The sequence below is a fragment of the Sciurus vulgaris genome (assembly GCF_902686455.1).
Source record: "Sciurus vulgaris genome assembly, chromosome: 6".
NCBI lineage: Eukaryota > Metazoa > Chordata > Mammalia > Rodentia > Sciuridae > Sciurus > Sciurus vulgaris.
In genome coordinates, this window is record NC_136466.1 from 5660191 (window position 1) to 5673240 (window position 13050).

A 13050-nucleotide genomic window follows, 5' to 3' on the forward strand; every position below is an offset into this window, starting at 1 on the left:
GGCCCCTGGACCAGGTGGTATTAGCTGCTGTGCCCACTGCTGGCTCAGGCACTGTGGGCACAGGGGCCACACTGGTAGATTGGATTTTCCTGCTTTCATCCCCACTGTGAGGACTCTGGGAGTAAGGGGAGTCTCTGAATAACTGTGAGGAGAGAGGAACATTCCATCAAGGTCTGTGATTGTGATTGAAGGTCGGGGTTGTCTTAAACATGGATAAAACAAATTAAAAGAAAAGTAAAATGATATTCTGTACCATATACTTTAGGTCAGTTGGTAAAACTCCCATAGCTATATTTGAGAAAAATCAGTGTGCTCACATATGGCTGACAAGAACAAAATTAGTTCAACATCATATGAACAAATTTGTCCATCAAATACTTGCACAAATATATCCTGAGAACAACCTACATTGGTGCTGCCTGAACGGCATCCTGTCTATGTATTTGTTATGTGTGAAATTGTATGCCATTTTATACGTAGAAAAAGTTTGTCGGTTGATCATTCTTTCACATTTCCAAATTATGGAAAAAAATTGGTGTGTAGATTTTTTTCCGGATGATAAAATTATTTTTTAAAAAATCAAGAATAAAGTAACTTTAAATGAGAGACAGATGACACTAGAAAACACCAATTTTCCTAATGCTATAAATGAAAATGGAACCATAAGAGAGCAAAACCTATGACATACATGAAGCACTGTTAAGGAAGAAGGTGTAACAGTTAATGCCTGCATCAATAAAGCAGAAAGAATAAGTAAAGACTCTACCATGAATAGAAAAGCAAAGACAAACTACACTTCAAAAAATGCAAAGAAAATGATAAACACAGGAGTAGAAACAGATGACATTTGCACTAAAAACAATACAAGATATTGATGAAAAAATAAGTTGTTTGTGAAAATACAAACAAAATCAACAAACCTTTAGCTGCACTGACAACAAGAAACCCAAGATGAATGAAATAACAGAGAACAAAAGGGAGACCTTAAAACTGATACCACAGAAATGCAAAGGACCACTAGCAATTCTTATGAAGAACATGCCAACATATTGGAAAATCTAGAGGAAAAGGGTAAATTGGGAACACATATAACATACCAAGGCTGAATTATGAGAAAATGTAAGACTTACATATAAATAATGACCAACAAATTTGAATCAGTAATAAAAATTTCCTGGTAAGGAAAATACCAAGAGTTCATTACTTCACTATGGTTCTAACAAAAATTAAAAAATAAGCAATGCCAAGTGTCCCCAAAACCACGTCAGGGAACTGAGATAAATTTCAACTATTCAAGTCACATTCCACAAAACAAACTGTTCCCATGTAGTAGGTCCAGACAATTACACCTATCCCAGGAGGCAACAAGGTCCAACAGGCAGTGACTAAGAAATCCCACACTATGTTAACAGAAAAAAGGAACAAAATGTCCATAGGTGGATATATGGACAATTTAAAATGCCAATGTACACATACAGTGGAATCTTATTCATCCTTAAAAGAATGAAATAGCAATAAATGGGTTTTACTCACGCATGCAGAATGGTAGCAATCAGGAGTGAGTACTTGGCAGTTTGAGTCCAAGAGCATCTGAAACTCATTTTTATTCTTCTCAGCAAGTTGTAATTTGATTCAGAATCAGATAGTTCTGGAAATAAAGGATAAATTCTGCAAAGAATAGTAGGCACTGAGATGTCTTATGAACACCCTGGAATTTTGTGTGATTCCTAGTGGTTCATTAGTAATGTACCTGGAGGGTTGTGGATGTCTGCTGCACAGTGTTTGCAAGTACCTCATGTGATATTTCTTCAAGCTGCCATGATTAGCTTAAAATTCTCTTTCTCAAATTAATTTTCCTAAACTCGATTTTGGGAAACATAATATAAATGAACTAGAGGTATCTAACAATGCCACTCATCATGCTATTTCTCTAGCAGAATTATGTTTTTTATGTGGATTGCTTCAGTAGTAGGAAGACTTGAAAATTCCAAAATTCTTCCCTGTTACAGAAGGTATCTCAGCAAAATGTGTGTGTGTGTGTGTGTGTGTGTGATGCATTTATTACATTATTTTGAAAGATTATTTGACTAATTTAATTTGAATATATATTAGGTACAGTCAAACTGGATATTTCCATTTCATAAGGAAAGTAGGATTCCTGAAATTCAGGCCTTAATCAATAGGTTGGAAAACAAGACCAATTAAAGTGGTATGTAATGTGTGTTTTGTTACTTCTGTTATTTATTTCTGTCTTGGGTTCATGTCTCATTCTTTCATGATTTCTAAAATCTTGTGCCTAAAAGTTAATTTTGCTTAATTATGAAATAGATATGCATTTTTATATTTCTATAAAATATTTGTTTTGTAGTTATTTTATTTATTCTATTAAAAGATCACTATATTTAAATATAAATGAAGGTGAACAGTAAAAAAATGTTTATTACCACATGCTTAAAAATGCACAGATATTTTGCAAACGAATTTATGAAATGACAGATAGATTCTGACTCAAGAAGACAAAATGACAAATATCTTGCAGGCGATAGCAAGGTAGATAAGAATTTATTTATGCAAGAGACAGAATATTCATATATTGAGTAGCTTTGGAAAATAAAACATTGATCATTGTTTACAATTTTCATTGAAGCATTTTGAATTCATCAATCTCACCTTTTCCTGATCACAATTATGTTCTCCTTATGTTTTACATGTTGTATACTAAAGGTGTGTTAGGTGTCAAAAGAATGTGTGTCCAGTGGTAAAAATATAAAAATAGGGTTATGCAGCCTTTGGAAGCACATTATGGAGGTCAGGATATGATAATGGTCCCTGGCCATTCCTCAATGGTTAATCAACAGCACAAAGCATAAGTGCTAATATGGAAAAGAAGTGATTTCGAAAGTAACTAAATTCTGTATCTTACCAACCAAGCAATCCTTTGCATTTTAAAATGCAATCTGTTTACCATACATTTCCTTATTTAAACACTATCAAGAGAAGGACCAAAGGGAAAACTCCCAGCTTTCCCCAACTCATAGGAAAGCCCTTGAAACCACCCGTCTTTATATTTCTGGCATTAAAAATTTGCTAATTTCTCCTCATAATTATTTTTCTGATGCTTGTGCTAACTGAGCTTTGTTTTATTTAGGCTCCAACTCATGGTTTTTAGGAGGGTATATTCAAAAAGCAGTTTTCATCCATTAAAGGACAATGTAGTTCTGAACACTCTAAAATTATTGAGGTCAAACTAAAGAAACTAAAGCTTATTTCTTATTTTACAAAATCTAGGTTCATTATGTAATCATATTTTGTATACAGGAATACACTGGGGACCCATAAAATCAGGTGGTGATTCATTTATTTATTTTTTTCATAACTAAAATCTGAACTTTCCTATGAGATTGATCCATGAGAAAATAAGTCAAATTTAGAGAATTTTTCAAGCTGTAGTTAAATCACAGAAGCAAAGGAGGACATCAATGAAGTTGATATGACTGAAACTACTTACTGGAGAATTGACTAAGTTCTTTTGGAGAAACTAAAACAGTACATGGTTTAGTAGGAAACAAATAGGAACCAAAAAAATGCCCTACTAGTTCTATGACAGCTCCAAATCCTGAACACATATTTAATTTCCCATCTTATATTTGACCGAATGTTTAGGGGTGGTCAGCAAGGAGCCCTGGAGAGCCTAGAAGTCAGTATAGAACAGTGAAAAGATACAGGTTTTTAATATGGATTTGTCTTATCACCTATCACCTTCTGAATTTGTCATATGTATTTACTTTCTTACACATTGTATTATTGTATTATTTCTCTCATGATGATCAAATTATTTAAAAACACCCATATTTTTTTCTTTCCAAAACTTTTTCATCTTAAACAGCTGTGGCCATATTTGCATCATCAGTAACTTTTGTTGAGTGATTACTGCTGTAGAGAGACCTTACCTTGCAAGTGCACAGGCCCTGGGCTTGCATGACCTCACCCCAGGCTGCACTGCGCGTGCTACAGCTGTGTAGAAGGGGAAGAGCTTGCTTGGGAGCTCTTCATCTATAAATAAGTAGGAGAAAGCCAGTCCAGGTGAATGATCATTCAACAAGGCCACCAGGCATCAGTTCATTAACCACTGTGCAGGAAGTCATACACTTGCTCCTGAAAGGATAAAAATGTCAATTATACAAGGTACCAAATCAAGGAATGTGGGCCAGTGATTTTAGTGATGAATACAGAGAGATTTACTGAAAGGTTGTATAACATCCTGATTTCTAACACTACAGTAAAGTGGAAAAAATTTGAGATCATAAAGCGCTTTTCAGAGGAAAAATTGCATTTGATTCTCCTTTAAAGTCCAGTATATAGGAATGGGGAAAATTAAATCAATGTGTCAAGTACAAAAGGGTCTCTCTCAGCAAGTTGCAGGGTATACTGTGAACAAGGGCATCCCTCAGGAGTGAGCTTCAGGTTTGAGTCAGGGAGGAATGGGGAATCAGGTGGGAAACAGATTGCAGGTAGACTAAGTAGGACCTGTTGAACTTTATCAAGACTGAGAAATTAGCACCAACTTACCTGTGTCTGGCCACCAACCTCTGACCCTGGGGATGCACACATTTCCAGAGAAGTAGGCTCAGCAGGAAGGAAGCTTTTCCATGGGTGAGTGTGGTTAACCTGGCAAGGTGCTGAGGAGGACTCAAGTTGCAGAGGGCAGAGGAAATCATGATGTTTGTGACGTGATTAAACTGTCTGAGATGCTGCAGAAGTGTTGAAACTATGAGCAAAGCCCTCCTTTTAGGGTATACCATCATGGTTTGTTTGTACAATTAATGACACCATTGAGAGGGAAGGAATATGATGGAAGGTGCCAAAAATAGTCAAGCTGAATATTGTACAGACAATGGAATCCTCAACGTCATGGTGCTGAACACAGAGAAATACATATTAAGGTAAAGTGACAAGTTTAGGGGAATGTCAGATAGATTAGAACCTGGAGCCTTACCCTGATCTACTGGAGAGGAAAAGAGAGCCCCAGTGGGAGAAGGGATATGGTTGAGGGTGTGTGGCCACGAGAAAGCACAACCATATCCTGTGGAGCAACAGGGAGGGCAGGGCACTGGAAAACCATCCAGGTGCAGCCAGGTCACCTCAGTGTTCACAACACTGGACCTGCAGACCTGAAATGGGAATGGCTGTTTATTAGACACTGTTTCCTCATGAGCAAAATCACATTCATGGAGATAAGTACACCAAGATTATATACATATTCCAATAAAATAAATAAAAATTAAAAATATTTTGAACTATGAATTATAATTTGAAATTTTAAATGTGGATGCAATGACAAAATAATGCAAAAATTTTATTGGTGACAAAAGGAGAGATACTAAATTGTAGAGAATTAAAGTACAGACTGTCGCACATGTGGCCAGGCAGGAGAGGAGGTGAGCAGCCCCTGCAAGTGCTCTGCAAGGGAGTCTCAGGAGGTCATGGGAGGCATGATGGAGGAGCTGAGGACAACCCTGAAGGTCACACCCAGACCCTGGACTGCAGGCCTCCATACCTGCACAGGGGGGTCCTCTCTGATTAAAAATGATTAAGCATATCAGAAAACCAAGAGTAACCTATCCTCTGATGAGAAAGAAACTCAAAATACAAGAAAACACTGGACATGATTATGTAAAGTAATTACATTATCATGCTTTGCTTCCCATTATATATCTTTATCTTCCTGGAAAACAAGAATTTCCAGTAAATGGACAATTCTACCATGGTAACTGAATTTCTCCTCCTGAGCTTTCTCTGATGGCTGGAATATGATAGGCCTCTATTTCCCAGTGTTCACAGTGACCTACTTGGGTACCATGTTAGGGAACCTGGTCATCATCACTGTCACCACTGCTGACCAGAACCTGCACACACCCATGTACTTCTTCCTCAGGAACTTGTCCATCTTGGACATGTGCTTCATTTCCATCACTGTCCCCAATGCCTGTGTCAACTCTCTCACTGGCAACAGGGCCATTTCAGTGGGTGGCTGTGCAACCCAGATCTTCTTGGTCATTTTTTGTGCATATGTGGAAATGCTGTTTCTCTCCATCATGGCCTGGGACCGCTATGTGGCCATCTGCCAGCCCCTCCAGTACCCCATCATCATGAACCCTCAGTTCTGTGTCCGCATGACCCTGGCTTCCCTGCTCAGTGGACTGGCGTATGCAGGGAACACCTTCCGGCTATCCTTCTGCCAGTCAAACGTGGTCCATCAGTTCTTCTGTGATGTCCCCTCTCTGCTGAGGCTCTCCTGCTCTGACACCACCAGCAACATGGTCCTTCTTCTTGTCTCTGCTGTGGTGGTCTGTGGTGGTTGCTTTACTTTTATTACCATGTGATATATTTGCATATTTTCTGCTATGCTGAAATTTCCCACCAGACAGACAGGGAAGGCCTTCTCCACCTGCATCCCTCACATCCTCGTGGTGTCTGTCTTCTTTATTTCTGGCACAGGTGTGTACCTGATTCCTTCAGCAACCTCTGACACACTACAGAACATCATTGTCTCTGCCTTATATACCATGGTTCCTCCCTTATTGAATTCTCTCATCTACAGTCACAGGAAGAAACAGGTAAAGGAAGCTGTGAGGAGAGTCAAGCAGATGTTCTCAGGGAAAAGATAAAATGGGTTTCAGCATTATCCTAATTTCAGTGAGTGCAGTTCAAGATCAGATCAAATGCTCTTCATATCTGGCTTTATAAGTTATACTACTTGCCATAATATCACCTTACTAGAATAGGAGTTATTTTGTTAAGTAATTTTTGTGATTTACTATATCATTTCCATGGATTCTTTATAAAATATGTACTTTTGTCAATGCATCTCTTAATGATTAAATATAATCAATATATTACATAAATCTTTCATGGTTATATTTATTAAAGATATATCAAATATGTCAGAACCTGTGTTAAATACTGTAACAGAGGAAAACTTTAGGTATTAAATCTGAAGGTAACTTAGACTCACATAATCTGCTACTATTCAGTGGAAGTGTCATACAAATTTGTAAATGCAGTTGTACATAATAGTATAAATGTAATTTGAAAATATTCAAAGATCAAGTCTTACAGAAGTTCTGGTCAATCTATCTGGCATATGAGAAAAGACAAAATTCCTTGTCCAGGAAGTACACAGAAGGCCATGGTGACCACAGCCCTTGGCCCCACAGTCAAATCCTTCCACTGGGGAAGAACACCATCTGCTCCCTTAGCCATGATGTACACCAGTCTTTTTTTATGTCCATGAGTGACCCAGTGCGGGGGCACAGGCCTAGGGGCTGAGTTGCAGGTCAGCTCTGGAGGTTTACCTTCCACACAACTTAAGTGATATCCATGCTAATGTGTCATGCCTGAAATTATGAAAAAATGGGCCATTGTTGTTTTGCTATATTTCTGACCTAGATCGACTCTTCGACTGCTCTCAGTTTACTGAACTTCTTAAAGAAATCTCGTCTCGCTAATTGTTCCCTAAACTCTTGTAGCAGTGGTTTTGTTTGTTTTTTTGGGGGGGGTTTTCTTCAGATGTTTTGCTTTTGGTTTTTGTTCATTTGTTTGTTTTTACCAGAGATTGAATCCAAAGGCTCATCTCCAGCCCTTTTTTGTGTTTTACTTAGAGTCAGGGTCTTACTAGGTTGTTTAGGGCCTTCCTAACTTGCTGATGCTGGCTTGGAAACCCCAACACACCTGCCCTAGATGTACTGTGCCTGCAGGCATGCAGCACCACCCCTGTCTGGTGCAGCCTTTCAGCATCTCTCACAGTTATTTCTCTCCAAACATTTCACTTGGATATGCTTTGTGAATTATTAATAACTGACTAATGCTCAAGGTCAAGTTTGTAGGACTACTTACATGACAAAGTGAAAAATAATTTATGTATTATCATAATCAATACATTAAATCCCAAATTCTGAAAATCAATTTTGTTCACCCATTCACTAATAGGAAAAAAAGTGGAGAAAAACATAAATATACTTAATACCTAGGAAAATACAAAATCATAAACAAGTGATTAACTAATAAAGGCACTTCTTAAGATTTTGAGACAAAAGAGTTCTTGTAGTAGGAGCCCATGAGCACCTCAGCGCTGGCTGAAGGAGGAGGCCTTGACTTGCTCTAATGTGATCCAACCAGAACACAAGCTCCATCCACAGACTGTCCTGTGGCTTCTGGATCTCAGTGTTCCAATGTTCTGTGCCAGAGCAGAAGGACCTTCAGAGAACCCCAGAAGAGGGCTGCAAACTCCACTGTTACACGCATCCTCCTGCCATCGATAGAATAACTTGTATCAAATCGTTTATGAGTTATACTAACTGGTTATTATTTATACTTAATATATAAGTGTAGAAGAATTAAATTGCATACACCATGCGTAATATTATTTATTGATCTTGAAAAAGATTTTTATTATTTAGCTTTAATTTTTACAGACAGCATTTTGATTCATTGTATACAAATGTGGTACATAATTTCATTTCTATGGTTGTACACGATGTAGATTCATACAATTTGTGTAATCATTCATGTACATAGGGTAATGATGTCTGTCTCATTCCACCATTTTTCATAACACCCTCCCTCTCATTTCCTTCTACATATTCTAAAGTTCTCTCAACGATTTTGAATGATTAATTGATACTTTAAGGTGTTTTAAATTGTCTGGGAAGATAGACCATGCACGTAATCCCAGCGGATCAGGAGGATGGTTAACTTAAAATCAGCTTTAGCAAATTAGAGAGGCCCTAAACAATTCAGTGAGACCCTGTCTCTAAATAAAACACAAAAAGGGGTTGAGGATGTGGCTCACTGATTGAGTGCCCCTGAGTTCAATCTCCATTACAAAAAAGAAAAATAAAAGATGTTTTAATTTGAAAGACCTGCTTGCCAAGGATATGAAAAAGAAATGTTGATATAGGGAGTTAATAATGTCCCATATTTTGTGTCCAATAACACAAAACCCTGTTCTTTTTTAGGTGTGGTATTGAACTTCTGCAGAATTTGGCAAAAACATTTACTTTCTGTAATAGTTTTGAACCAAGAAAGAGAGTTTTATAGCAACATCATTTATGTCAAAGATATATATTGGAAAGAAAAATTTTCAAAAACATTGTCTACCATTGTTAGGAAACAATAATTAAGAGTGCTTGTTAGAGTCTTTTTCCTTATTATGTTTCTCATTTCTTCATAGAACAAAAACTTCAGATGACAAAAGACTTAGAACAGCCCATAGTTAGAAGTTTGATGAGAGTATAATAACTAAAAAAGACAATGTAGTATCTATTCTTTATTGCATTTTAAGATAAAGTTCATGACTGGAAACATTATACAACAACCATCAGAATTTTCTTATGTTAATAAACCTTTAGATATTTATATCAATCCATGGAAAAAGAGAATTGTAGAAAGTGAGGGGAATGGGCATGGGGGTAGGAAGGATAGTAGAGTGAAACAGACTTTATTGTGTCACATACATATGTGACTGCATGACCAATGTGATCCCACAATATGTACTATCAGAGAAATGAGGAATCATATTCCATTTATGTATGATTTATTGAAATGCATAAATGCATTCTACTCTCATGTATAACAAATTAGAACAAATTAAAAAATTTTAAAAATAAAGCAGTTATTTATATTAATAGTTAAAAAACGGATTCGATCAGAGTTTTAAAGGCATCTTTTAAAAACCTGTGGCATACAAAGGTGTAGTTTTAAGAAGATTTCAGCCTCCAAAGAGATGCTAAGCATTTCAAACAGACACAATGGGAAACTGAGAGCATCTGAGAACTTGAAAGACCACACACATTCCATACTCAAGAATGCAGAATAAAAGAAGTGCCTGAGAAGTGTAGTGGGAGCACCCTGTTTTCTCAGGGGCCTCTGGGAGTGGTTTACCATGCTCACTCAGGTAAACATTCAGGAACCAACATTTCAATAATTTCAGGAACCCAACTATGCTGTGAGCTGGCAGCAGAATTTAGCACGGTCTATGTGGTGTTGGCTCTGCAGGAATGCAGGGGACTCAAGTCATGGAGGCTTCCACAGTCATTTCAAAGAAAGTCCTCCAACAGCTCCTAGGCAAAGTGTAGGAGAGTCAGGTTCTGCAGGCTGCCCATGACTGCTGATAGGTTATGTTCTGAAGGTGAAACCAATATTGGAATGGAATCCCCAGGAATTCACAGATGGAAGTAGCATGGACAGTCACCCAAGAAAAACTGCTGCCTGCAGTGAGAGAGCCAAAGAAAAGGAGAGCCCCCAGGCTCAGCAACTGACAGAGCCAAAGGGCAGGACTGCCAAGACCTTTTGAAATAACACCTTGCAATCAAGGACCCTAGATGCTAAATGAGGAATTACAGGTGGAGTTGTGTGGCCTGTGTGTTCAACTGACTTCTGATTTCCCTCTGCCTCCATCCACTCTTTCTCTGTCCCTAACTCCATTGAGTGAAGCAGTGGAGATGAAACCAGTGAGCACCATTGGTCTCTCCTCAGTGTTACTTGTTTCTCAGCAACAACTCTGGTGATGCCAGCACAGGAGTTCCACTATCATCTCCTCTGGCTTGCTGGCAGGTGGTCAGTGTCTCTCTCCTGGACTCTGGTGATGCTGCTGCCTGGTGGTGGGCTCACCCCTACAACTGTCTCTACAGGCTGAGCTCTGGGATCCCAGGGCCCTGCTCTAAATGGCAAGGCCACCCAGGTTCACAGAGAGGAGAGCAGAAGGCAATGGAACTCTCCACATCCTGCATGGCACTGGGCTGTCTGGACAGATGCACACTGGTTGCACACACAGTTGATGGGAGAAGCTAAGGAGCTAATTGTAAATACTAATTTTACTCCCCTGTAGAGAAACGGTGACACTCACGTGTATTTGGCCCTTAGAATATAATTGCATCTGAAGTCTCATTTTTATTCTGCTCAAAATTTGCTTTCTTATCAAGAGAGACAGCTAGCCAAGGGGAAAAATGGTTGATTATTCAAATAAAAAGAGGCACAGAGAAGTTTTGTAAACACTGTAGTATTTGCTATGACTCCTCATGCTTCCGTAGTAACTTACCTGCACTGTCATGGATGTCTGCACACTGTTTGCAAGAAAGGCATGTGATAGTTTTTCATGCTGTTGCTTATGGGTTTAAAATTATTCTTTTCAAATTACTTTTACTTATGACACATTCAGAAAATGGACAAAAATATCTGCACAGATAAGAGCCGACAAAGAAATACATTCATATTAAGTTAAGAAAGACAAAATCCCAAACAACTGACAGGTGACAGGAAAGTAGAAAAGAGTTCACTTAGCAAATTACATGCATTCTTATTTTTCAGCAGCTTACAGAATAAAGCATCTAAAATTGTATTTTCACTGAAGGGTTTTGAATTCATCAAGTTCACAATCACAATTATGATCACAATTATGTTCTCCTTTTCAATAATTTTTCACATTTCATATTAAAGGTATGTCAGGTGTGATGAGGATGAGAATAACATAAAAATAAGGTCACACATCCTTTGGAAGCACATTATGGAATCCAGGATGTGACCAAAATGCCCCTCAGCATTCTTCAATGGCTGATCAATACCAATAGACCATAAACTGCTAATAGGAAAAAATAATTTGGAAAAATAATTAATATCCTAGTTTGTTACAACCCAAGCAATCCTTTGCATTGTTAAATGCAATCTGCTTCCCATACCCTTCCTAATTGTAAATACTATCAAGGGAAGGACCGAAAAGAAAAACCCCCAGCTTTTCTCCCTTATAGAGGAGAGAAGTTGGAGCACTCCCTCCTCATACTTCTGGCATTAAACATGTGCTAACTTCTCCTCCAGCTTCTTTTTCTGACCCTCAGCCTACCTGAGTTCTGTTTTATTTATGCCCCATTTCATGTTTTTTAGGAGGGAATTTTCAATAAACATTTCACCCCATAAAGGAGAACGCATGTGTGTGTGTGTGTGTGTGTGTGTGTGTGTGTGTGTGTGTGTGTGTATGTGTGACAGAATATTACTCAGGTTTAAAGAAAAATGAAATTCTGACATTTGCTAGTAGAAGGGTGGAGTTGAAGTATGTCATGCTAAGTGAAATAAACAAAACCCAAAAAACCAAAGGAGAAAGTATTTCCTGATATGTGAATGTAATACACAATGAGTCTGGGGTGCCAGAGAAGAATAGAGTTACTTTAGACTAGGAGTGAATGGAGGGGAAGAGGTGTGGGGGAGGAATGATAGTAGAGTGAACAGACATGATTACCATCATGTACATATAGGACTCCATGACCAATGTGAAATTATGGTATGCACAATAAAAAAATTAGAAATTATATTTCATTTATGTATGATTTATAAAACTCAATAAATGCAATTTACTGTCACGTATAACTAATTAGAAGAAATAAAACATGATTTAAAAATATATTAAATAAAAGAAAATTAAGATCTGAATGCTCTAAAGTTATTGAGGTCAAACTACAGGTAATAAAGCTTATATCTTATTAAAAAAAGAGCTTAGGTTTATAAGGTAATCATATTTTGTAGATCTCCAAGAATATGTTGAGGATTTATGAAATTTAGGTGGTGATGCATATATTTATTGTATCATATCCAAAATCTGAAATTTCCTAGGGGACTGATCCATGAGACCAGTAAGTCAAATTTGAGAAGAATTTTTCGAGTTGGAGTTAAAACACGTAAGCAAAGAAGGACATTAATTAAGCTCATATTATTCAAACTATATACTGGAGAATTTACTAATTCTATTGGGAAGACAAAAGCAGTACATGGTTTAGTATTGAAAAAACAGAATCCAAGAACATGGTTCTATAGTTTATGCCAGCTCCAGATCCTAAACACATTTAATTTCATTTCCATCTTGCATTTGACAAAAATGCCTGGGGCTAATCAGCAACATTTTTGAAGTGCCTAAAAGGCAGTAGGAAGGGGTGAAAAAACTGCAAGGTGTTTAAACATGGTGTGATTGTCCTCATCACCCATCACCTACTGTAATTCGTCATA

At 37.7% G+C, this 13050-nt stretch overlaps 3 pseudogenes across 3 annotated transcripts in view; all 3 read left to right on the forward strand.

The window, feature by feature from the left end:
• LOC306663221 (transportin-1-like) overlaps positions 1 to 13050 on the forward strand; it is a 572343-nt pseudogene that overhangs the window by 526894 nt on the left and 32399 nt on the right. The gene's annotated exons all lie outside the window — the stretch shown is intronic.
• The window catches only part of LOC306663494 (olfactory receptor 14C36-like), a 48257-nt pseudogene continuing 39170 nt past the window's right edge, over positions 3964 to 13050 (forward strand). The window contains exon 1 of the transcript in view: positions 3964 to 4083. The product of the transcript in view is annotated as an olfactory receptor 14C36-like (transcript). The remainder of the gene's footprint in view (positions 4084 to 13050) is intronic.
• On the forward strand, positions 5750 to 6668 carry LOC306663387 (olfactory receptor 14C36-like; annotated as a pseudogene). The gene has a single exon. The product of its transcript is annotated as an olfactory receptor 14C36-like (transcript).